At 37.9% G+C, this 27,668-nt stretch overlaps 1 long non-coding RNA gene across 5 annotated transcripts in view; it reads right to left on the bottom strand.

Annotated features, from left to right (window-relative positions):
* Positions 1–7,051: 7,051 nt before the first annotated feature.
* Positions 7,052–27,668, bottom strand: part of LOC123277725 (uncharacterized) — a 57,228-nt gene continuing 36,611 nt past the window's right edge. Inside the window, exons 4-9 of one of the 5 annotated variants that reach the window (XR_011494760.1) lie at positions 17,636–17,766; positions 17,239–17,479; positions 13,791–13,873; positions 12,238–12,357; positions 10,572–10,757; positions 7,052–8,922 (exon numbers count right to left, since the gene is read on the bottom strand). This is a non-coding gene — a long non-coding RNA (uncharacterized lncRNA). Of the gene's footprint in view, positions 8,923–10,571; positions 10,758–12,237; positions 12,358–13,790; positions 13,874–15,158; positions 15,448–17,238; positions 17,480–17,635; positions 17,767–27,668 lie in introns of those variants that run through there. The other 4 variants (XR_011494761.1, XR_011494758.1, XR_011494759.1 and 1 more) reach the window with 4 other exon arrangements.

The following is a 27,668-nucleotide window of genomic DNA, read 5'->3' as shown; positions in this document are numbered from 1 at the left end:
TTTTTTTATTTTTTTTTTTAAAGATTTTATTTTTTCCTTTTTCTCCCCAAAGCCCCCCGGTACATAGTTGTGTATTCTTCGTTGTGGGTTCTTCTAGTTGTGGTATGTGGGACGCTGCCTCAGCGTGGTCTGACGAGCAGTGCCATGTCCGCGCCCAGGATTCGAACCAACGAAACACTGGGCCGCCTGCAGCAGAGCGCGCGAACTTAACCACTCGGCCACGGGGCCAGCCCCCAGACTTTATTTTTTAACTTTGATCGTTAACTTTTTCTCTTACATGTCTGATTAGGCTTAATGAGTTAGCTAAGTTAATGAAGTGTGATGTCCCATTAAATACATCAACTGACAACAATTAATTCCTCAGAGCATGTTCTCTGTTGATTGATTATATTTATCAGTGTGGTAGAATATAAGTGATGTAAATCTCTTAGCAGAAAATAGAAGTTGCAAACTCTGAGAGTTTAATTCAAAGAAAATGATTATTTTCTATAAGTGAACTTTGTTTATCAGTTTAGTGAGTGAGCCTGTTGGATTGTCAACAAATTAATGATAATTTCACAGAAACAAGTTATCAATCAATGAAAAAATGCCCTCTATCATTGAAAGCCTTAGCTAGGAGCTCCCTGATGGTTTAGAGTACTTCTCTGTAGTTACATTAGATCTAAGTACATCATTGTGCTACGTCTAGATAAGAAGCAGTATAAAATTTAGAGGTTTAGAAAGAAAGCCCAGAAATGGAGAGGAAATATAACTAACTTTGAATTTAGGAAAATCCCCAAATCCCTCTATTCATTGTTGGTAATGGCCCGAATTGCCCCAGAGCACCTGTCACAGGAAGCCTGCAGACTTTCTCCCAAATCACCTCAGTAATAATGGGCTATTGCAGAGGCTTCTTAAATGATCCTGATAGACATAGTGCAGGATTTCCCGGGAGATGAGAATCCATTTAAATCACCTCAGTAGGTAAAATTAACCAACCTGGAGAGATTCTGGTTGGAAAAGACCTAGTACCTCTTTAAATATAAATAGCTCCATAATGAGCAATAAGCAAATGATGAAAGAACTCAAATCTATCATTTGTAAAATACATCTACAGTTAGCAGAGTCTGAATAATCCAAAGATTATTGGGGAAATTAGCATTAGATGTGAGAGGAAAGCAGCCAATGGATGAAAATGAGAAACTTCTTTGCATTTCCTCCCACACTTCACATTTCCCTCACGTTGACACATACGGAAGACTGGAGAGCATTTACCTATATATTCATTGACTGAATGTAGCAACACAGAGCCCAGCTTGTCCTTGGGACATGCATTGGTGGGGTTTTTCTGAGACCAGAATAACTTTTCTCCGTTCTTATATATTACTAAACAGCTGAGAGTCCTTATTAAAAAAAATTCTGTATTCAATTAAGAAGGCATTTAATGTTTGCAGGCTAATCAAAGAGACATCCTTGAATCTTGTTCACTTAACTAATGAATATAGGCAGCATTTGCTAACTACAGTTGGCTGTTGTCAATGGTACATTTTTGGTTGTTTGTTTTTATGGTGCCTAAACCAGGACATAAAAGCAAATGATCAGTGACGGTCATTTTATATATTCGAGTAAAATATTCAGCAAACACATTAGTTGAATCAAGCCATCCACATCCCATCCATAACCTTGAAGTCAGTATAAAAGGTTTTCACAACCACCCAAGTGAAAAATAATGAACTTACAGAGGTCGGAAGTATACTCAGTTCTTCCATGTCTACACGAGATATGATTTTTGAATCCTGATGTAGATGACGGCAAAATATTCTCAATTAAACGACGTAAAATTCACTGGCTGGCCCAGCCATCGAAATTAATAGGCCCAGCTCATCTCAAGGGCCTGAACTGGTTAGTGGAGACCTCCTTCATTATCCACGATGCCTCCTATTGCAATTTGGCCCCTATTGCACTGGCAATTTCTATAACTGCCATTGAACTGGGTTGGCATGCGACAGGTCAGAAAAGCATGAAACGATAAAACTCCAGTCCTACCTATAACACCTCTCCTTTGTTTCTTTCTCTCCTTATCCCCAAAGTTTAGATGCATCTGTTAGTGTCTCCCTTCAATACAGCTACCTCCTCATTTTGGAAAAGCAGATAGAGGCTAATTAAACACTGGTTTAACCAGTACTTTCAGAGATTTTTTTTTACTTGGTTATTTTTCTGGTTGCTAAATAGAAACCTTTGTAAGCAAGTAGGATAATTCTTATTATTATAACTGGATCCATCTTAATAGTCTCTGTTCAGTGCAGTGTTTCCCAAAGTGTGGACTAAAGACCATCTTAAACATTAGAATCTCCTGGGTGTGAGGAGCAGATTATTAGAAACACAAATTCCTGGGCCCCCAACTACTGAATCAGAATGTCTTGGAGAGGACCATGGGAATCTGCATTGTTAACAAACCGCCCTGATGCTCCTTATGCACTAAAATCTGAAACTCATTGTCAAATCAATGAACACTTACCCCTCTTCTTCCTCTTTTTTTTTTTTTTTTTTTGAGGAAGACTAGCCCTGAGCTAACATCTTTGTCAGTCTTCCTCTATTTTATATGTGGGATGCCTGCGACAGCATGGCTTGATAAGCAGTACATGAGTCCATGCCAGAATCCGAACTGGTGAACCCCAGGCCCCCGAAGCAGAGCGTGTGAACTTAACCGCTACACCACTGGGCCGGCCCCCTTACCCCTCCTCTTAAAAAAAAAAAAAACTCTGTATGAACTGTCACCACAAATGAGGGAACTAATGACAAGGACTTTCCATAAAATTACAAATTTCCAAAGAGCTTATTTGGATGAAATATGCTGAGCTCCTACTACTCCACACGGTACCTTGTATTTACTCTCAGGTATAGCACTCACCACAATGTTTTGCACCATAATATATTTGATATATCTATTCCTCCTACTTGGCTATAGGCTATTAGAGAGCAGTATCAGTGCCTTACTTTATTAACCTAGCGCTAAAAATGGTGTTAATTATGTGTACTGAAATGAAGGAATAAATATCATGTCTATTAAGTAAGCTTATTCAGATATATGTTTTACTTAGAGAAACTCCACTTAAAGTTTCCGGAAGGGCAACACATCATGTTTCATTGCATCTAAGATGCCCTAGATTATAAGGCACATCATTTTTTTTTTTTTTTCTTCTTTTAAAGATTTTATTTTTCTCCCCAAAGCCCCCCGGTACATAGTTGTATATTTCGTTGTGGGTCCTTCTAGTTGTGGCATGTGGGATGCTGCCTCAGCGTGGTCTGATGAGCAGTGCCATGTCCGCACCCAGGATTCGAACCAACGAAACACTGGGCCGCCTGCAGCGGAGCGCGCGAACTTAACCACTCGGCCACGGGGCCAGCCCCAAGGCACATCATTTTTTTATGTGCAACCAAGAAAGAAAAACTCTGAAAAGTAGATATGACATCACCATTGGGTGTAAGATACACCCCAATTTCAAGGGTAATAAAAATATGAAAAAGTTTGTGTCTTAGCATCAGTGAAACAGGGAACTTATTATGTGGTACCCTGGCAGCCACAGAATAAACACCTCTACAGAAAATGGTTTTCTTGATTGTATTGTCTGTTTATTCCTCATTCACCATATGACCATGTGAAACAAGTAGGGTGCATACTTTACTTCAGGAACCACAGGCTGAGGAATTCTACAGAAAGACACTTTTCCCATTGAAAGCTGTCCAAAGCATATGCAACTTGATGTAAAATGTGGGTCTCGACAGACTCTGACTTACTGATCATCCAAATAGGTCACTTGTCTCTCCAACTAGCATACAGTTGTTTAGGCCACAGAAGTCTGCAATATGAGCCTTAAATTGTATTCAGTGTTTAAATGGGAGTAACGAAAATAAGTGGGTGGGCCAGGGATTGAAGCCATCTATTTAAATGAATTTTAAACCTAATTAGGTGACTAATTGTGCATCAGAACTTAGTTGGCGTACAACATGTCATGTATGGTTAATGATGATTTATTCTAAAATTCTTCATTCAGATTGCTTTGTTCTCCATTTTCAATGAGTCAAATCACTAAACGACAGCTTTAATTTTGAGAATGTTCTCCTTTTTAATCATTCTCTGTCTACTAAATTTGCAGAAATTTAGAGACATCATAAAATAGAAGCCAATGTTGTAAAATGAAAAGTGGGAAAATTTGCTATTTTTAGCCCTCCCTGGAGCCTTCGTGTGGTACAGAATTGAAGCAGTGAGTTCTAGGCCAGATGTGCCAAACACAAAGCGCTATACTTGTATTTATCAATATTTCAACACAAAAGGAAAATTGTGTGGATAAAACTTCTTGCAGGCCTACATAGTAGGGTAGTAAATAAATCTTCTCATATAATTTCCGTAAGTGAACTTTTGGGCCCTTGAAGGCAAAGATAGTAAAAAATTAAACCAAATACTTTTTACTCAACTCCAACAAAGAGATGGAATTATGGTATCAAGGAAATAGAAAGTAGGTAATTAATCTTTTGGAAAGTTCGCATGAATCAGATTTGGAGCTTGGTCTTGTCATCAATGTTCCTACTTTCTTTCTTTCTTTCTTTTTGGTGAGGAAGATTGGCCCTGAGCTAACATCTGCTGCCAATCTTCTATTTTCTATGTGGGATACCACAACAGCATGGCTTGATGAGCAGTGTGTAGGTCCGAACCAGGGATCTAAACCTGAAGCTCTGGGCCACTGAAGTGGAGAACACTAAATTAACTACTATGCCACTGGACCAGCCCCCAGTTTTCCTTGTTAAAATAGCTGACCTTACTCAGGTGCATCAGGTAGGAGGGAGGTAGGGGAGGAGTTGCTCTAACACATAAATACTGAGAGGATCCCTGCCTTCTAGGTGAAAGCCAGGCTCTATGCATTCAGGAAATTAAGGAGAGAATGTCAGTCTATTATCCTTCTTATTCTCCACCATGGTCTCCCCACATTTTCACTGGCCCCTTGTACTCAACTTTTCCTTTTCTTTATCAGCCTTTCTGCCACCTTCAACCAGTATTCTGCGTTCATGAAAGCAATGTGTAACCTTAATGTGTAACCTTCGGTAGGAAGTTGGGAACTGCCTTTTTATTCCAGCCCCACCAATGACCCCATTCTGAGATCTTAGGCAAGCCCAATCCTTCTCTGAGCCTCACTTTTCTGATCTGTACGATGAACATAATATCTACTTCACAGAGTTATTATAAACATTAAAGAAAGTAATGTATGTGAATACCTAACTTTTTGCCTGGCATATAGATAGAACCTCATCCAACAAGTATTTATTAAAAGCCTGCTCTGTGTCACTCAAACTGAGTTGGTACATAAGTGAGCTAAAGATGGAATAGGAAACTAAGCAGACTTGGTACTTGCTCTTTTGGAGCCTAAGATCTAATGGCAGGACAGACAATGAAACAATCATAATAAATCACATTAGTGCTCTGATAATGGAATTACAGGGAGCTTTGTAAGGCACTGGTACTGGTCTAGCAGGAGGCAGGAAAAATTACTAAAAAATATGTAAGAGTTAGCCAGGCCACCTAAGGGGGAATATTGTTCCAGGCAGACAAAACAGTTGAGTGAAGACAGTGTTTATTTCAGAAAGCGAAAGAAGTTGTGTTTATATGGGATTGGCAGCTTCAATACATTGTGTGAAAGAAGAAAGGGCCCAGATAGAAAATAAAGATCTCTTAAGGAGTCTGGACTTTGTTGTAGAGAGATAGGAAACAAATAAAAGATCTTTAAGTAAAAGAGGGGCACGACGAGAATCGAATTCTAGAATAATCCCTTTGCTTTAGTTTGAAAAATGGATTGCAATGGAGCCATACAGAAGGAAAAGATTCTGCTGGAAGAAAGATACGTCATTCCAGAAGGGAGTGGATGGAGAAATGGCCTGGGGTAAGGACAATTGGAATAGACGAAGATAAATGTTGTAGATAATTGGGGATATAATAAAAGGTAGTTGGTGATTTATTTGGATGTGTGTAGAGAGGGGTAGAGAGGTTGAGAGGGGGCAGAAAGGAATTGATAAAATTGAGAAGACAAAAAATTGGGATTTAACAACTGCATGATGATGGGGCCTTTCACTGGCAAACCAGAGAGGCAGACTGAGAGAAGGGAAGGGGGGAGTTCCGTTTTAGACATTCTTAGAATGCCCCTTAGGAAGCAGGTGAGTTTGCCATGAGGAAAAAGCCAATTGGCGATTGGCTGGCAGTGGGGTATATGTGTGCAGCATTTAGGAGAGAGTTTTGGGATGTGTCAACATTATTTCCTTTAATCTGTTTCATTCATTAACTCATGCTGGCTTTTTCCTTACGATGATTTTTTGAACCTAACAGTTCAGCTCATACTTTCTCTGGTCATTGGGGTTCAAAAAACGGCAAAACGCTGAGGTAAGGGCAACAAGGAAAGCCTTTAAGTATTTGCCAGCTCTGTTCCCAAGACACCTATAATTTTTCTAAAGAACGTTCCTCCTGATCTCAGTATGCAAAGCCGGCAAACTACATTTATTGTATAAAAAACTGAATTTGCTCAATGGGTGCACTATACATCTGCTATTTTCTCAAAACATTTGTCCATATAAGTAAATCCAAAAGGGCTGCCACAGCAAATTACGTCAGCGAACATGTAGCAAGCTTTCATCAAACGTGGTCTGAGGAGAAGAAATGAAAAGTGGGGACTTTCTATAGTGCGGAGCTAAGAGAGCAAACCAGGTTCTCTGTATTCTGTAAGAGAAACAGGTTTGCAGCACAGCAAGCTTGAGGGACTATTCTGCAGAGCTCTTGCGCAAATGGAACAGGACATAAAAGAGTGTGTGCTGATCAGCACACAATTGCAAACAGAAACTGGAGCTTTCCTTATTTATTTTCTACTTTGGAAATCTCAGCTGGGCGCTCTGTAACCATGAACAATTTCTTTGCCAATTACATCAGATGCTTAAGAAAATGTTTTTCATAAACATCCCAGTAACAGATTTTCCCCTGATATTTGCCACGTCCTTTTGGGTTTAATCAATGCTTTGCCTTTGAAATCATTTGCTGAGTTTCAGTCCATGAGCAGCACTTAAATTTAAAACTAGCCTATAGTCCCCTTCTGAGAAAATGATGGTGTTATGTTTCAGATGCTCATTAATGAAGGACAAAAAATACCCCCAATCCAAAATCGTTTAATTTCTCTTCCATTTACATCTGAATCTGGATTTTGCTTTATTCTTTATGATGTTTTAACCATCCACCTTGGGAATCTTTGTACAAATCAAGGGTGCATAGCTCATTGACCACATCTGAAGTCTATTTATGTACAATAAGTGAGGATTATCATTTCTCCAACAAATATGACTTCATCTGTTCTCTATATTAAAATATACTTTTGCTGGACAATTTCCTCAGGGTTAGGATATGTAGAAAATTACTAACTAGTCTTCTTTTACTCTAAGTTGTACTTTGCTCACCTAGTGTGTCTTCACAGGAACTTAGTCTCCTCATTTCTTTAGAATACAATCGTATGGATTACTAGAAAAGCATATAATTTCACGCGATGCAAGTGTGGAGAATGGGAATTTAAAAATACAATAATAATGTTTCTTTAGCCACAATAATAATAATGGCTACCACTTATTAAGCATGCCCTGTATAGCAGAACTTTGCCAAATTCTTTGCTAAGATATTAACATACTTTTAAAAAATTTAACTCCCCAAAAATGTAGGAGATAGATATCTGTTTTAATCATCTCCTTTTCACCATTGGTGAGGAAGAGTTAACCCTTCCTAGGGTTATAGGGATGGCTGAACACACAACACCCAAAACTTGATAGATGAGATTGACAGCAATTTATTAGTCACATGCAATCACAGCCCAGGGGAGGAGGATACCACATGCCATACAGGCCACATGGGAGTTGCATTCAGGAGCAGAGTGAACAAGGGGTTGTGGGAGGCAGGCTTAGTAGTATTAAGAGGGTGAGGTGTGCCGGCTTCCCATGGGAGGATATGATTGACTTGTTTGAATAATCATATGGGCTGGCAGGGAACTAAATCCACAGGGATAAGTAGGGATGGCACTTGACCCTTTGGTTAGGAAGGATGTTTACCTAGGGGGCCTTATCTGTGGGAGCAGAATAGGAAAGGGGACTCTGGGTTAGGACGTTTGAGGCCCTTCCAATTTCACTAGATGTCAAGGCAGCATTTATTTTAAACCTTAATTTTAGGCCTGAGACTATAATCTTTCCTTCTCATTATCGGATGTAGAAACCGAAATTCAGAGAGGTTTAATAATGTCCTGGGGTGACACAGGTGGCTAATGGTACAACCAAGATATGGGCCTAGGTTACTTGGTCTCCAAGAATGAAGAAGTATTTATTTCTTGTCTTCAATTAATATTTTGTGTTACATTTTTAAGCTTGCTCTGCCTTCTTTTTGAGGTATAATAGAATACTCTGTTTAAAAATCTAATCACATTGACTTTACTTTAAAAAAGATAAACACCTAAATCCTGTTTAGAAACTGTAGTAGGCAGAATAACGGCCCCCTAAGGATATCCGTGTCCTAATTCCAAGAACCTGTGAATATGTTACCTTTCATGACAAAAGGGACTTTGCAGATGTGATTAATTTAAGGATCTTGAGATACGGACATTATCCTGGATTATCCAAGTGGGCACAAGATAATTACAGAAGGGCCTTTATAAGTGAAAGAAGGAGGCAGGAGAGTCAGAAGGAACGTGATGACAGAAGCAGAGGTCGGAGTCATGCAGTTTCTGGCCCGGGCCATAGCCAAGGAATCCGGGCAGCCTCCAGAAGCTGGAAAAGGCCAAGCAACAGACGCTTTCCTGGAGCCTCCCGAAGGAACCAGCCCTGCCAACACCTAGACTTTAGCCTGTGAGACCCATTGCAGATTTTTGACCTCCAGAACTGTAAGATAAAAAATTTATATTGTTTTTAGGCCACTAAGTTTGTGGTAATTTGTTACAACAGCCACTGAAAATTAATACAGCAATGGTAAACACGGATGCTTGTTGCAACCTGTTTTTATTCTCCTCCTACAGCTTCAGTTTATTGCCACAAGATTTTGATATTCATGAACATTAACCTCTGCTCCTATGGTCTCTCGTAGACCTTTTCAATGTCTATGGCTACTCAGCTTCCCCGAATTCTACCTTATCAGCAGCATCCTATTTCACATCATTACTCCCCCTATTCACCTCCCATTTTCTTCTCAAGGATTCTCATTCCCATTTTATTTCTGCTTTCTATTTCCTTTAATGTGAACCTCGGGCCTTTCTGCCTTCAACTTCAATTTTACTGATTCCTTCCATGCTCCATGCCTCTTCTCCTTCTCTAATCTACTAACACTCTCTCTTATTCAGCTCTGGACTTGGCTTAAATGTACTTCCTTATAATTCTTTCTTATTCCCCAGACAAGGTCAGAATCTCGTGTTATACAATCATGTCACAGTTTTTGTAGCAGTTATAATTTACTGAATATTTTTTTTATTAAGGTCTATCTTTCCCATTAGATACAATCCTTGTTCAAAGATGGTTTATGTCCTATTTACAACTGTGTCTCTAACACTCGGCCAACTATCTGGCACATAGTATATAGTGAATAAATAGTGGTTGAGTGAAAGAATGAATAAATATGAAATCTCATTGGTAATTCCTTTAACTCAGAAGAAAGTACAACCATTCTTTATTTTAACGCTAACAGGAATATTTTCTAAGTAATCAGAATTGAGGACATAGTATATAGTACCAACAACATTTGTATAATATATGGAACATCTATATTTGCATTCAAAATATAGTCAACATTTATGTGGGTGTGTTCACACACACACACAAAATGAATTTCATAGACCCATTCTTTATGATGCTCCACTAAAAAGGGTAAAATTTCAAACTAAAACACCATTGAGTACTATCAATTCTACAGCTGGGCCAATAAAACATGGTAGAATTTATTTCACATTATAGGTCTTGCTGAATCCAAGACTAACTTCTCATGAGGGCCAGCTTCATGGATGTACAACCTGAGAAGTGGCACAGGGCCCACACTCAGAGGGCCTCACCCCCAGTTGAATGTCCAACTGTTACTGTCTTGAAATTCTTGATAGTTATTGAACAAGGGGCCACACATTTTCATTTTGCACTGAAATCTGCAATTATGTAGCCAGTCCTGCTCCCCATGGACAAATTCATTCCACAACAATTTTTATGATCCTATTATATGTCAAGCACCATTTATGGGGATATAAAGCACAAATAAGATGATGTCCTCAAGGATGATACTGATAGCCAAACAAATATTTACACGTAATTACAAAAAACTGTGACAAAGTCTGTAATGGAAGCAAATCAAAAGGACTATAGGAACACCAAGGGAGAAGTTAAGGATTTTGCCTGAGAAAAGTAGGAAAGGCTTCTCAAAAGAGATCACATTTGAGTTGAGACGTAAAGAATGAATAGGAATTCTTCAGTGGTAAACGTCATTACTCAGGTAGTGATTAAAATTACTTGATAAGTGCACCAAAAAAATGACAGGAGAATAAGGATGTCACCACCTGCTTTTCCAGGTCAGAGGGTATCCAGTTTGTTCATTTCATCGCTCCCCAGGAGCAAGTCCAAGGGTGCTTTCCCACAATTCAGTGAAGAAACAAGCAGACTGTCCATTTCTCTGCAGTTTACAAATTCCTGGGCCGGTGGGCTGGGAAGAGGGTGATGAACAGCGAGCAGAGAGCACAGGGAATCTGCTAGAGTTACCCGACAAGGACAGAGCAGAAGGTGTAGGCACTGAGTGTGGGCAATACGACAGGCTACTTAGTACGGATTTCTAAACATCCTAAGTATCTTAGCCAGGACACTTACCTAGGTCCTTTCTCCTTCTGGGAAACATCACCAAGATCAGCCTGCTGGCTCTTTGACATCCCTCTGGTAACTCTCTCCCCTTCTCTCTCTTTTCTCACCTCCTCTTAATCTCAGGGTAATCCGGTCCTCTATAGCCTTTTACAGTGTTCCTCAAAGGGACACCCTCCCTCTCTTCTCAAACGTGTTGGCTTTTTTCACACTATTCTTTTATGATACATTAAGCACTGAGCCCAAACCATTAGCAATCAAATAACCAGTTCTCCTTTCCTCAAGGAGAGTGAGGGCTTAATATTTAAAACATCTCAGGAAATGAAAGGTAATATTTGTTTCCTTTCCTCCTGGTGCAGAGAAGTAAAGAAAGAAAAACTGAAGAGTTAAATATTCCTATAAGAGAGTCTGCAGTAGGTTCCTGGAGCACAGGGTGAGAGATTCCGGCTAAGGATCCTCGGGGCAGGTCCCAAGGGCTCCTGATGGGTCCATTCAGCAACAGTAAATTCTTAGGGTTAAGATGAAAACCTTGGCTCCATCTTCTCAGAACTCTTCCCTTTTCCAAAAGAAGATCTCAAATAACGTCTGGTCATCTCTTTCAGATCTAGAAGTTGAGGCTCTGGAGTCTAAGTTCACTTTTCTATCCAAAGATTTACCTCAGGGGAAATGACAAAGTCTGGACCTTGCTCAGAAATATATATAGAAATTTGTGATTCTGAGGAATTATAACAACTTGGATCAGAAGCAGAGCTTTCTATTTCTAAGCCAAATATCATCTCCTTATTGGAGCAGCCCTAGTTTGAAAAGAGCCCTGGTTTGGCTATCAGAGAGCTGAAAGCGTGCCTGTACCCAAATAGCATATTGTTGGATATCATTTTTGTCCAATATTATAATCTCCAACTTGTAACTCATTTTGATCTCACTGTTAGACTGGTCTCGCAAAACAATTTGGGAGGTGTTTCCTTTTTTTTCTATTCTCTAGAAGATTTTGTGGAAGATTGATTCTATTTCTTCCTAAATTATAAGTGGATCAGAAGCTACATTATTGTGACAATGCCAATCTTCTTCCAATGGATCTAAACTTTCAGTGGAATAACAATAAAAATCGCAGCAGTTTTTTTGAATGTAGAAATTGACAAGCTGATTCAAAAATTTGTGTAGAAATAAGAAGGACCAAGAATACCCAAGGCAATTTTTAAAAACAAAGCTGGGGACTTTTATTGCAGAATATCGGGACTTATAAAACTATAATAATTGACATTGTATTATTGATGCAAGAATAGAAAAACTGACCAGTAGTACAGGTAGAAGAGCCCAGAATCAGACTCACACATACACATCATATGAGCCTGAACCCAGGTCAGGATCTCTCACCTTGCTTGCATCCAATGCCTATGTCTTCTGTGCCCCAGGGGAGTTGGAAAATCAGGGAAGGACTCACAAATCCTCCTGATACATTGGCATGGGTGAAAAAGTCAAAGCTTGCAGAGATACCTGCAAAACAAAACAAAAAAAAAACAAAAATGTCCAGCTGCAGACAGAAAGAAGAATCTAGTAGAAGGTCTATAGCAAACTGTTGGCTCCATGTACTACCACTCTTGTGGGTGCACGGCCAAGCAACTTGTGGCGGCCTACGGTTGCTGTTGGGTAGCAGTCAGGAAGGAAAAAGCTCAACACAGAGATGGAAAGAGTGAGGAAAGGCCAGAACCCACCAGTACCTTTGTGTCAGTCCATGGATATAACCAAGAAAACTTCCAAAGAGTAATGGCTACTTCCTATTTTCTCCCTGCAAATCTCGTACAAATTCCTTTATTAGCCAAACTTAATGGAAAACCATTCAGAGAAGGAGACTCTGGGAAACATAGCTCTCAGCTTAACCAAGTTAATACAAAATAGTTTGACAATTTTATAACAAATGCAACGTTTCATTACAATGTAGAAAGGATGATCTTTTCAATAAACGTTCCTGGATCAATTAGATATCCATAAGGGGAAAAAACAAATCTTGATGCCTAGCTCATGCTATAAACATAATCAATTTCAGATGAATTATAGATCTAAATGTTAAAGGTAAAACAAAAAAAATTTTTTTTTCAAGATTGGCACCTGAGCTAACAACTGTTGCCAATCTTCTTTTTTTTTTTCTGCTTTATCTCCTCAAACCCCCCATACATAGTTGTATATCTTAGTTGCAGGTCCCTCTAGTTGTGGGATGTGGGACGCCGCCTCAACGTGGCCTGACGAACGGTGCCATGTCCGCGCCCAGGATCCAAACCCTGGGCCGCCACAGCAGAGCATGCGAACTTAATCACTCGGCCACGGAGCCAGCCCCAAAACAAAATTTTTAAAGGAGACAAACACCAATATCTTCACAACGTTGAGGTAAGCAGAAATTTTTTTAAAAGGAAACAAAAAGCATTAATTATAAAGGGTAAAAATGTAATAAAATTGATAATGACTGTTCATCAAAAAGCACCATTAAAAGAGTGAAATGGCAAGCTAAAGATTGGAAGGAGATATATGCAATATACGTTAAGAATTCATATTCAGAATATTTAAAGAACTCACTATAGTAAGTAAATAAAAAGCAAACAAATAAATAAGTAAGCGTATAACCCAACAGAAAAACGGGCAAAGGTCCGCAGGCACATCACAAAGAAGATATCCAAATTAGCACTGTATTAGTTACCTATTGCTGTGCAACAAATTTCCCAAAATTTAGTGGCAAAAAAACAACATACATTTATTATATTACATTTATTCATCTGACATACCCTTATTAAGCCTGTGGGTCAAGAATCTGTATACTTAGTTCGGTCTTCTGACTCTGAGTCTCCTACAAGGCTTCAGTCATCTTACACTAATGTCATCTAAAAATGAATCTTCCAAGCTCATTCCAATGGTTATTGGCAGCATCCACTTCCTACCTGACTGTTGGACTGAAGCTCTGAGTTCCTCAGTTCTTAGTCACAAGGCCTCCCCATATGGCAAGTCACAACATAGCAGCTGGCTTCATCAGAGGAAGCAAACAAGATGGCAAGAGTGTCAGCAAAATGGAAGTCGTAGTCTTCACAACATGACATCAGAAGTAACCTCCTATCACTTTTGCCATATTCTATAGACTTGAAGCAAGTCACTAGGTCCAGCACACACACAAGGGAGCAAGGTAGGGTGATAGATTACACGAAGACATGACTATTAGGACAGCTAGAATTCTCAAAAACTGCTGAAGGCAGTATAAATTGTTATAATCATCTTGGAAAATGGTTTGGTAATATTTATTAAAGTTGAATATACATAGAACCTTTGATCCAGCAATTTCACCTGTTTGTAGATGATGAAACAAAATGTATTTATGTATTCATTAAAAAAACATTTAAAAAATATTAATAGCAACAGTGTCCATGATAGCCAAGTCAACTTAAAAGTCAATCGTTAGTAAAATGTGTAAATAGTGTCATATTTGTTTGATGAAAATCAGTGCAACAATGAGAACGAGTAAATTGCAACTACATCCAACAGTATGGATGAATCTCAAATATAACTTGAATAAAATAAGTTAGACACCGAAGAAAGCATATTGCACAATTCCATTTATATAAAATTCAAGCCAAAGTAATCAATGGTATTAAAAGTCAGAATAGGTTATCATTGGGATAGTGACTGGAAGAGAGCACAAAGGGCCTTCTGGGGCTTTGCTCAAAAACCTTCAATGACTTCCCATCTCATTCAGAACTCACTGAACTGGAAGTCTCTACATGATTTGTCCCCTAAACTCCCCCTGCTAGCTCTCTGTCCTCATCTACTATTGCCCTTGCTTACTTCTCCAGGTTCCTTGAACACTCCAACCATGCTTCTATTTCAAGACATTTTCTCTTATTGCTGTCGTGCTTAGAAATTTCTTCCCACTTTTCAGAATGCCTCACATCTTCACCATTTTCAGGCTTTGTTCAAATGCAAGCTCACTAGAGAAGGTTTCCTTAATCACTCTACATAAAGTTGTCTTTGACTGACCTTATTTTGCACCAAGCGGTTATCAACATTTATTTGTCTAATCTTTGTCCTCCTCCACTAGGATGTAAATTCCATGAGCAGGGACCTTTTTGCTTATTACCATTTCCATGAAATCTAAAACAGTGCCTTACATGTAGTAGTCACTCTAATTATTTGCGAAATGAATAAAGAGACCGGGAATCCCAGTAAGGAGATGAAGAATGATCACAGAAACTGAGCCAGGACCAATGCAGCCAGAGACTGGGAGAATCGCATGCCAGAGAAAGTCTACTCACTAGGGTAAGTGAAAAGAAAGGAGTTAGTAGTCCACGTTCAAGGTTTTAAGACCAAGAGGCGTGTAAGAGAATATCCAAATGATGTTGGTATTAATATCCCAGGAGTCCATTCTGAGAAGGGACCAATATCAGTACTTCCGGGTGGCAGTAGTTCTCCCCATAAGATGTAAATCTGATATTGCATCAAGGTAGTCCTGGACTATAGGAGACAACACACTGAAGCTTCCTGAGTGTGTTTTATGTCAACAGAATTCATTCCCTCTGACAGACGCCTAATGGAAGGGTTCATAGACATCTAAAAAAAAAGTAATTTTTGTAAACAGAGAGCAATGAGCTCAGCTACACAATCGGAACTTCAAGGAGCTTGTAGTACATCAAGAAAATTGTTCAATTGATTTTCGTAGCCATTAGAGTAAGACTGCTGTTTGTTCATAACTACTGTTAAGAATACTGCATTGGTAGATGAATTTATCTACCCAAAGGGGCAGCTTTAATCAGTTGCTGCTATGTTGATCACAAATAGAAATGATATGACAAATGTTCCCATTGAACACTTAGCTCATATTTCTTTTTATTCCACGTTTCTGTTTGTCTTAGGTCATTTAATTCACAGATTTATCTAATTTACATAACAACTCGTAGGCCCACATTAGTAGTCTTCCTTTATATTTCCCATTATTTGTACTCTGTGTAAGTTTTTTAGCCTCCTCATTGTCTCTATGGGTTAATGACCATTTAAAATATTAAGTTAAAATGTGTTTGGCTTGAGTTTTAACTCCTAAAAGAATGGTTAATTGGGGACTGGCCCAGTGGCGTAGTGGTTAAGTTCCCACGCTCTGCTTCAGTGGCTCAGAATTGACAGGTTCAGATCCAGGGCGTGGACCTAGCCCCACTCACCAAGCCACACTGTGGTGGCCTCCCACATAAAGTAGAAGAAAATTGGCACACATGCTAGCTCAGGGCCAATCTTCCTCACAAAAAAAAAAAAAAGAATGCTGAATCTAATGTGATATAAGTCAATATTTAACATGCATACATCCTATAACAACAAGATTCCATTCAATTTGGTTATTAGCACTTTATGATAGCCTCTTTCTTCTAATTGCATTTTTAATGGTAGTTGGTCATGCATTTCATCATCTGGGAGAAGCTAAGAGATGGTATAAATAGATATGTAGTGAATGGAACACGTCAACATATTAGCAAAGTATAAATACCCCCATATAACCAGAAGGAAATAGCACTTCAAATCTGACCTTCAAACTTCTTTTCAGGAAACCATAATTTTAGTGTGGCACCAAAAATTATGCATTTATCTATAATCTGGCAGCTTACCTGTGTTTCAAGAAGTGCCTAAATGCATGTTTATTTAACATAACTTTATATTTACAAAACAAGAAATATAACATGAAATAAAAGATTAATTTTCTTGCTAATATGTTAAATTCAAGTAAACTCATACAGCATAAATTAATTATATAAAAACAGGACAAATAACTATCATTAGGAAAAAATAAGGCTGAAAAAGTTACTATGTAACTGCATGGGAAAAACCAATATTGATCTTGTTTATTTTTTCTGTTCCAAATTATTGAACTTCTAAGACTACTAATGGAAAATAACAAGCATATTCATCTCAATTTGACTTTTCATTACTGACTAAATTTCAGTTTTAGGCCAGAAATTGCCCAAGATAAGAGAACTCTCTTTTTTGTAAAATTAACGTAATATTCTTTGCTCAAAAAATCTTCATGTCTTTGCTCAAAACAAACAAACAAACTTACTTCTGGTATCTCCAACTTCGTTTTACACTTTATACACTCATTCATTATTTCATTTATTGAGAATCTAACATGTATCTCATTTTAGCATTTATTTCTTATGACTACCATATTCCTGATGTCCATCATGCTACACAGAAACTGCTCAAAGATCCTTCTTTAAGCCCCCAAACAACTTGCTTTCCTCTGAAGCACTCCTTATTTTCAAATCGTTATTTCCTTCCCTTTGCTCCATCTCACTATTGAAGGCCCATTTTTGCCTTAATGATTCCAGCAGAGGAAATGTAGGCAAACAATCTACTTACGCAATCATTCCCTGTGTACTTTCTGCTAAAAACCCAATGAGAGTTAAACCAAACACTCTGCAATTTGATGGGCTTGCCAACAAAATGATAGTGAAGATAGATAGGGTGTTAGGAATTTGAATGGACACTGTCCTCCAACTCAGTGAGATCCTGTGATGTGGGGTATCTTCCACCACTTCTGTCATTGGTTGAAGGCGGCTTCTGGAAAACAATGTTCTCTCCTTAGAGGCCAAGTGGGCTCCTACAACCAGAAAAAAAGTCCAAGGATAGAGTGTCAATTGTTAATAATGATCAGCCTTTAGCGGGTAGAGTTTAGGGCTGTGGGGATGTGAAAGGGAGGAAACAAACAGCATCTGTTACATAAATGAAAAGTGGTAGGAATTATGAAAAGTCTTACCATTATCTTTTCCCGAACCCAACTCTTCTTAAGTAGGAATGAGTCATAGTTAACTTAATGCATCTCAATATTATTCCAACGGACCATCATTGTCTTCATCCAAAAACATTTACTGAGTCCTCTGTGCAAATCTCCGGGTGGAAGAACATAAAAGAGTAAAGAAATAGGAAAGGGCTTCTAGAAACTTACTAGTAATATAAGGAGAAAAATAATTATAAAAGAATAAATGAGTAAATAGTAGCATGAGATAATATGTATGATATAGCTCAGGTATTATTCATTCATAGACATTTTAACAACAATGAACCTTGGACAGTCTCAGTCTGGCCCCATTATTGAGTGACAGAGGTTAAGTGGGTTGTCCAATGTTGCATGACTTAAAACTGGCCCCAAAACTCCTATATTGACAATAAGTGCTGGAAGTAATTAAAGAAAGTAACTTGGTCAGTATAAAGCCAAGACAGGAAAAGAGGTCACAATTTCTCTTTCAATACATTCACCACTTTATGCTATAATATCCAAAATCAGTGGTAGTGGGTGGGTCTGTGTTCATCCTGAGAAAACGATCTTCAGTAGAGTAAAATGAGCCCCTTGTTTTCCTGCTGTCAAGTTTCATAATGACAAGCAGCAGGAAACCATAAGCCTATTCTGAATATGCCATGACCCATTTCACTGGTCAGAACATCCATTTATCACATAACAAGGTTTTAAAATTATCTGCCTCTGTTGTTTTTTCTTCATTTATTAAATGAGTTGGTGAAACTCTTACTCATTAGTATTTGTGAAAAAAAGCTGAAAAGAATTAAATGACTATTTTATTCAGCTTTGAAATGAGCAGTCTTACTTATGAGAAATATTAAACTCTTATTCAAAGTGAAACATTCAGTTCTTGGAAAGATAAAGAAAACAGTGAGGCCGTGTTGTAAGAATGCCACCAATAGTGCCCATAGGGGAAACCAGGGGGAAAAACAATGAAAACAAAGTAATTTCTCAGTTAAGTAAATGAAAATTTCATTCACTGTCACAATATTGTTGATTTTTGTGGCAGTTAAAATCCTCAAGTATATACACAATGTCAGAGTCACCAAGGTTATCCTTTTGAAACCTTCAAGAAAGAACCTGTTAATAAGAATGGCATTTATCTCCTCAAATGGACCAACAGGAACCAAATAGATCTTTATTCACTAAGAAATGTTCAGGGGCCGACCCAGTGGAATAGTTGTTAAGTTCTCACACTCCACTTCAGCAGCCCAGGGTTTGCAGGTTTGGATCCCAGGCGTGGACTTATACACCATTCATCAAACCATGCAGTGGCAGCATCCCACATACAAAGTAGAGGAAGATTGGCACAGATATTAGCTCAGGAACAATCTTCCTCAAGCAAAAAGAGGAAGATCAGCAATGGATATTAGCTCAGGGCCAATCTTCTTCACCCAAAAAAGCTAAGAAAAAGAAATGTTCAAAGCTTATACAATCAACATGGACAGTAGTGGCAGGAAGATGTTAGAGAAATGAACAGAGGATGAAATCACAAAACACCCAGAAAAAATGAAATGATAAAAACTATCCAGCATGATTTCCTAAAGGTTAAATCATTTCAGGTAAATGTGGTGGAAATTTAAAAAGATAATATAAGTCCAGTAAAGTGTATCACTAGATATTAGAAAATCCCAAATATGTTTGAAATTTGTTCCACATAAGTTCTTCCCATATACAGAAACCCCGTGGAGATGGGGGCTGGAGGTAGTGGGGAGAAATTGGGGTCAAGAAATCTAACTAGTAATGAGTAACCAAGGACCTTATTGAGAAGAATTTGTATTCCTTTAATTTAGCCAAGTACTTGTTTTCTATCTGGTAGTCAATACATATTTGCTGTAGAAAACAAGAAAGAATAGAGAAAATTTGCTTTCCTGACACAGAAGCTAAACTGCTGAAATAATCAAGAGAAGACTGTAATTAATTTAGGAATAAGGAAGAACTGATCTATACATAAAACTCTGTATTTGGATTATGAATATTTAGAAGAGAAATTTGCTTGGGGAAGGGTTAGAAGCAGGAGTATTTATCCAAATTTAGGATTATATAAGAATTAAGATGGACAAAATTAAGCTTTGCTTTTGTAGGGCACAAGGCAGAAATTACTTCATGACTTTTGCTTAGGAATTTCCTTTTTTTAACTATACAAAAAAATTATCCACTGTGACCTTGAAGCAGTCTCACAAAGCTTTAGCCACATCCCAATAGCATGGGGAATCACATAAGGAAACCTCTAGAAATGAAAACAAATGTGTAAGCAACTTTGGCCAAGTTAAGATTTTTTTCCAAAGCAGGATTTAGAAAATAAAGAAATGGAAAAAACAACTCTTGTCTTCTACTGTTTTTTTTTTCAATTTAACTTGAACTTCATGCTCAAACCATTGATTATATGGGACTCTCATTATTTGAGTGAAATATAGCCATGAGTTTTAGTCTGCTCAGCACCTTTTCCGTTTTCCTATAACTGGGAACAATATGCCCTTTTTTTTAGGAACCACTTCAAGTCCATAAATAATGGTACCCTCCACTCCTCCAGCCAAGGTAGTAGCACTCGGCATTGTACTTCCTATCAACATAGCCTATTCCTCTGGCGAGGAAGAGGCACATGGCCTAAACCAGGTCTTTAAGAACTAGGAATTTTTCAGAATTAACCTGACACAAAAGGCACTCAGTCAACATTGGTTAAATGAATCTTGGGTACCTGAATGAGTAAGCTAGTGGGAAAAAGCTAGATCCATTTCTTTCTTTTAGGGTTATGATGCTAAGAGATTATAACCCTGGCCTGCACCAAACTTCATTAACTTATTAGAGGAAGCTCACCATCAGTAGATGATAATGATGCTAATGTAATATGCTAATGATAATAGTGAAATTGGAGGAAAACAGGGACAACCATAACTAAGAGATGAATAGAGACAGAATTTTCATGAAACCCTTCTGGAATTTCTGGTGACTAGTAATTTCCTTTTTGCTGAAGTTAATCCGAGTTTCTACCACTCGCCCAAGGAAGCTCATGACAAATACAACGATCTTTGACGGTGCTTTAACAGATAGTGCTTTTAACCCCAGAGTACCTAGCAGAAACGGGGTGATCAAACAAGAAATTACTGTAAATTTAAATAAAATACATTTCATTATAGATGTAAATAAAATTCAAAATTGCTGTTGGAATAAGCAAAAAATTTTGCTCACAGTGCACTTTCAATTCATAGTTGCTTTCACATTGTCTAATAATATTAAAAAATAGATAACATTAAGTTCATATATACTGCATATCCTGTATAATATAGAAGACTCTACAAGGCTAGATGCTTATTATTTCATTTTCATGACTTAAGACTTTCATATAGTATTAGAAACATTTACAATTTATTAGCAACCCCCTCCTGCATTTCCTTTCTTCGCATTACTTTGGAAGGCTATTTTAAATTTACCATCAGTTGATGAGCTTCATCTTGTAGACACTAAGTTTCAGAATCACGAACTCAAATTCCCAAAAGGCCATCAAAGAGCCTTTACTCCACGGTGAGCTTAAGAGTGTCTTAAACTATAATTCTGGTGAAAATAATTCCTCTTATCAGCCTTTGAGAATCAAGCTACATCTATAAACTCTGCCTCAAGGTGTAGAAGATGAAGAGGAAAAAAAAACCTCAACTGTAATTCAACATTCATCTGGTAAATATTCATGGAGTACTCACCAAGATAGAAATATTGTTCTAGTTCTCGGCACTAGAGATAAAACCATGAAGAAGACAGAAAGGACTCTGATATGATAACCCTTATATTCTAATTTAAGACAGAGATAATAAAGCAAACAAATGAATAATTTCAGATAAAGATAACAAAATATCCTTAAAATTAAAAAGGTATTGTATTAGAAAATGACCAGGTTAGGGAAATCTACTCTGGGAAGATATTTTAACTGATATCTGAATGAAAATTTCTAGACGCATGAAAACCTGGGAGACAGGCATTCTAAGCAGAGGGAACTGATGTACAAATGCTCTGAAGAGGCAGTATGTTTGAACGCAGGAAAAGCAAACAGATATCTAGTATACTGGAATATGGGGAGCAAGAGGGAGAATGGTAGGTGATGAGGTCTGAGAGCTCTGTCAGCACTGGTGAGCTTGGGAAGCCATTGAGGAGTCTTAGACAAGGGAATGAAGTGATCTAATGTCCCACTCAGAAAAATCACTCTGGCTCTGGTGGAAGGCTGGACTGGAGGCCTCAAGATTAGAATGAGGGACACCAGTAGGAAGTCGTTATGATAGCCCAGGGAAGACATAATGGTATCTTGGACAAAGAGGTTGAAATGAAGAGAAGGGGGAAGGTAAAGGATCCACTTGGAAGCAGAGACTGTAGGATTTATAAGAAGCAGGTGAAGGAAAAAGAGGAATCAAGGAATCTCATAACTACATCTGAAAATGAACTTTCAGAATGTTACTCTAGATGACATGGTGTACTTGACAAATCTTCAAGTTAAGCTAAATTGTTCAATTTGTTCTCATTTTCAGGACGTTTAATGTCATAAAGTAAAAATGACTAAGCCAACCAATATGATTAAGAATGTAATTTATGATGTGATCAACTTTCCTTTTCAAGAAAAATTATCACCTTTTAAACGAGGTACATTATTAAGGAGAAGATGATGATGGGAGTTTGAATGTTTCAGGTCTTTAAGTTGACAACCTTATACAGAAAGCCCCTTATGAACTCTGTATCACTTTCTCTCTGTATCACTTAATGTGATCTTTAATTATTATCTCTCAGTTTTGTGTATAGGCTTTATATCTTATTAAATTGTAAGCTTATGCTTCTTTATATCCTCTCCATCATTTAACACATTTTTTTCTCACAATAATGGTTCAATAAACAATTTTCAGTATACAAATCACTTCCTCTTAAAGACGGTCCCCGTCATCTTTAGTTTTTCATAGTTTACTTATTCTGCCAGTACAATTAAGCAAAAACCTCCTATGTAAGCCTGCCCTGCCGCCTCCTCAGTCCTCCCAGAGCATTTCATTCTCACCATTTTCACTAGTTGACTCTTTTCTCTTAGCATTATCATTGCTGGACCACATTGGCAAGGAAATCAGTCCTTCCAGCGCTAACACAACTTCATGTCTCATATTCTAAAAGTGAACATCTCAACTAACAGAGTCTTAATTTTTACTCCCCTGCGTAAACATTGAAATCCCTTCACAGATCTTGAATATTTTATTCTCCTGAGCAAATTCTATAAGCCTGTAATAGATCCTTAATGTTTTATTAGCCAACAATTGTAACCAGTATGGTGTTTCAAACGCTAATTCCAAATTCTAATTTGGAATTTCAATGGTATTCCTTTCAAATAGTCTAAAGCTCACTAAGGAATGGTGGAACCCAGCATCCCTCTGCTGCTGACCATTCACTATATCTCATCTCCCTTACCCAAGTGCTCGAGACACCTTGTTTCCCACAGACCATGAGACAAATCCGGGAAAGGGTCTTTTATGCTTAAGTGTAAAAGGAAGCCTGTAATTTTGATGTGTTTAAGAAACAGGATGTAGCATTCCCCAGAGCCTGGCTGGTGGGTACTGTCCTCCAACCTTGATGCAACCCATTTCTATCAACAGCGATTTTTTTTTTTAATTTTGTGGTGTTTTTTGCAGTATTTCATCTTCCCTACTAAACTATAAGCTCGTAGACCAGTGCTAATAACCACCACAAGGTGTTTTGAAAATATTTGGTTAATAAATTATCGCATGCATTTAATTAACAAACAAATCAATGAATGAATAAATGAATAGCTGCTTTGATGACTAAGATTTGACTTTGAGGGCAGTCTCATTTGGGCCAAATTTGTTTTAACTTTCAATCCAGTTAGATTTGCATTAGAAAGCCTCCTTTGTGCAAACACTCCAGGGCAACTGTGCAAAGTCACTTTGAAAGTAAATGCCATCAAATATTAATAAGATAAGCCAAGGGAAATAGCTTGCAGTTTATCCCAGATTTAAAAAAAGCTTGTTTTCCCCCTGAAGTATAACTACATACAGGAATTTAAAACTCCCTTCTAGCTTCCAGACAGAGGCATGTGGGTGGCAAAGCTAACTAGGAAGAGCACAGCGAGTGGGGCATATTGGTAAGATTAAATAGGTGGAAAACCTCTGATGTGGTGAACAAGGACCAAAGAAGATGCTGCTCTTTTTCTCATTAAATTTTTTTCCCAGGGGCTGACCCCACGGCCAAATGGTTAAGTTTGCACGCTCCGCTTTGGTAGCCCAGGGTTTTGCTGGTTTGGATGCTGGGCGTAGACATGGCGCCGCTCATCAGGCCATGCTGAGGTGGTGTCCCACACAGCACAGCCAGAGGCACTCACAACTAGAATGTAAAACTATGTACTGGGGGGCTTTGGGGAGAAGAAGAAGGAAAAAAAAAAGAAGATTGGCAACAGTTGTTAGCTCAGGTGCCAATCTTGAAACAACAACAACAAGAAAAGATTTCAAGTCACTTTAAAAAAAAAAATTTCCCAGAATATACTCATATCTATGTCTAATCTAAGGGAGAAATCAATTTAAAGTTATATTTTAGCAATCCCATAATCACTCTGTAGCCTTCTAAAATAACTAAAGCAGAGTACAGGATCTATTCTAGGGTTTAGAAAGGCTTCACATTTCCACCAAAAAAGAAACAGAAAGGACATCCTGGCTTGACAGCGCAATGGTAAGCCTGGCTGGGAATGGAAGAAAAGAGGTTCCACAAGGTCTCCACTCAAAGGAACATTTCCAATGAGTTATGAAATGTATTTTATTGGATCAAGACACTAATACTGAAAAAAGAGCCAATTGGTCACTAAACAAGAGCCGTGTGTTCTAGATCCTCCGCATAGCACCTTCCTGCTACGCACAGGAGAGCCATCACCAGCTCAAGGACTAGACTTACTCATCCACTGTGTACGGGAGTAACAAGAGCATTGGATTAAGTGTTGAAAGAGCTAGATTTTAATTCTAACTCTGCAACTCATTAGATAGTTCACTTTACCAAACCGTTCACTTCTCTGGGCTTCATTTTAGTTATCTGGACTAAAAATACCACTGCTATCAATCTCAAGGGATTGTATGAATAGATGTAAGATATAAGCACAACAAGCTACAGCCTAGACAGTGTCGGGAGAGGCCTCTACCACCAAACCCACAGGATTAGATAAATGTTGATGTTACATAAACAAAGAAGCCTTATATGTAAAATTGTAAGCTTTAAATTCCAGGAAACATAAGTCATTGACTTATGAATAATGTGATATAACCAACGGGTATCCCATTTCCCTAAGTATGTCCATGTAGCCTCTTTCCTGGCAGAGAGCTCCAGTAAAGAATGGATGGAGTGGACCCACCCTAAAGGGAAGAAAATTGTGCACTGGGCCAGAGAGAAAATATTAGAATCAATCTGAGAAAGAATATCGAAAATCAAACTGGGATACTGTGTTTAAAAGTGCTTCTCCAGGCTGGTAGCACGGTGTTAATTGTGTAATATTGAGGAGTAATGATCTCAGCAGTGCCATTGGTACCTCCTGGTCACTAGGGGGAGCCAGCAGCACCCTGTTCTCTAAAAGAAAAACAATCTTGTTTCAAAGTCAGCTCTGGACTTATTGAAAGAAGGAATTATTTTGATTTTACAGAGCCACAGGAACTCTTGCCATCAAATTATTCATCTGGAATATAGAACACGATGGCAGTTCTATTCCTTGGAAAGAAAAATGAAACACAAAAATTTTAAATCAGATATTCTGAGCTAAAATATAGCAGTTTTAACTGCCCTTAAAAACTCATTTGCTAATCAGTGGATTGAAATAGAGAGAGCACCCCAGTATGATGTCTTCAGGTAACACGAATATTTGTTTCTAAAGTTGATATCTTGTAATTATTTATTCCCATGTGTGTCAGAAATGGGCCAGAGAATTTAACATGCCTTTGTGTTTGTGTCAAGTGGTAGGACCGGAGCACTTGCAGGACACATGTGAGACAAAGTGAGACTGCTATACTGCCTGCCTTCTTTTTCTCTAAACTTATGTATGCTTACACACATATAGACACACATAATATATATTACAAACTATTTGTTAGATGCAAAAGTAAATAACATATATGTAAATATTGAAGCATATTAATCGAAAAAATAAATAAACTCAGCACCAACTAGAGCACCCCTTTAAACCTTCTGTTGGCTTCTTCGGAAACCCAATAGCCTATTTCTACCCGTAATGAGTCACTACTATGAATATTGTGTTTATCACTTCATTGCTTTTTAAAATATAATTTCCCATCACACGTGTACACTTAACAACATATATTTTAGATCTCTTGTTCTGGGGTTTTATTAAAATTATATCATTCTGTATGTTACTTTTTGTGACTTTTTCTTTCAACAATATGATTCTATAATTCATACAGTTTTTCTGTGTAGGTGTCATTCACTCTCACTGATGAATAATATTCTATGGTGAAGTATACTATACTGCATTTAATTGCTATTGTCTTGTTGGACATTTGGACTGTTTCCATTTTTTTCTGTTGTAATCAATTAATGATACTGCTATAAGCTTTCTTGCTTATGCTCCCTAAGACATGGAGGCAAGTGTTACTCTAGGGCCACACCTAGGAGGAGAATTTCTGATCATAGCTTTGTGTGCATCTTCAATTGTCAAGAAAATACAAATTGTTTCCAAATTTGTGGTTCTGCTTTCTACTCCCACTAACAATGTGTGAGAGTTCTCATTGTTCCACATCCTTACCAAGATTGGCATTGTCAGACTTCTAATTTTTTTCTAGAGTTTTTCACATTTCGTTACATTTTTCTCTTTCATCTTGATATATAAAAATGCAATTGCATTTTTTAAATGGATCTTATATCTAGCCACCAAGCTAAACTCTCCTATAAATCCTAGTAAATTATATAGACAGTCATATCATCTATATAATTGTTGTGCATGTTCCCTTCTATGGTAGGCTGAATAATGGCTCTCCAAAGATGTCAACATCCACATCCCCAGAACCTGTCAACATATTATCTTTCTTTGTAGGAGGCCACTTTGAAGATGTGATTAAGTGAAAGATCTTGAGATGGGGAGATTATTCTGGATTATCAGGATGGGCCCAAATAATCACCAGTGTCCTTATACGAAGAAGGCAGAGGAAGATGGGACTGCAGAAGTAGAAGACGTAATAAAGAAAGCAAGAGGTTACAGAGAGACACAGGGTGGGCGGGTGTCATGGGCCAAGGAATGAGGTCTCTAGAAGCTGGGAAAGATAAGAAAACAGATTCTCCCCTCAGAGCCTGCAGAAGGAACCGGCCTGCTAATGCCTTGACTTTAGACCAACGAGACTGATTTTGGACTTCTGACCTCCAGAACTAGAAGATAAATTATTGTTGTTTTAAGCTACTAAATTTGTGATAATTTGTTAAATCTGCCCTAGGAAACTAATACACTTTCTAACTTTTTAAATTTATTTTAAACTTTGGCTAGAAATTCTAGCAAAATGTTTTCCTCTGACTACATCCTTTTCTAACAGATCATTATATATAATGGGAGAAAAGCTCCTAATACTCCAGACACTTTCAGATTTATTAAACGTAGGATATTTCCAAAGAAGAATCCAAATTCTTTTCTAAAGTCTACAATTAAGGCTGGAACATATCCTTTCAAATATACCAGGCACACTACCTTTAATGATAGCCGCACAATCCTCATGTCTATAATCATGATCTGGTCCATATATACTCTTTATTTATTTGTGATTGATTGATTGATACCTTCTCTATCTCTGGAAGGGCAAAGATATCAAAATTGTTAGAACAGAAAGATTAAAAATAGCAACAAAAGAGCATAGCATTCTAAGGAGGAGAGAAAATAGATGTACCAGGTGCCTGAAATGAGTATGAGCACAGTGGGAGCTCTGAAAACATTGTCACTTTGAAGAGCTTAATTTGTAAGTTGGAAACCAACTTGCCCATCAGCCAA

Source organism: Equus asinus, chromosome 16 (assembly GCF_041296235.1).
Source record: "Equus asinus isolate D_3611 breed Donkey chromosome 16, EquAss-T2T_v2, whole genome shotgun sequence".
Classification (NCBI taxonomy): domain Eukaryota; kingdom Metazoa; phylum Chordata; class Mammalia; order Perissodactyla; family Equidae; genus Equus; species Equus asinus.
This window is presented reverse-complemented; position numbering and strand designations above follow the sequence as displayed.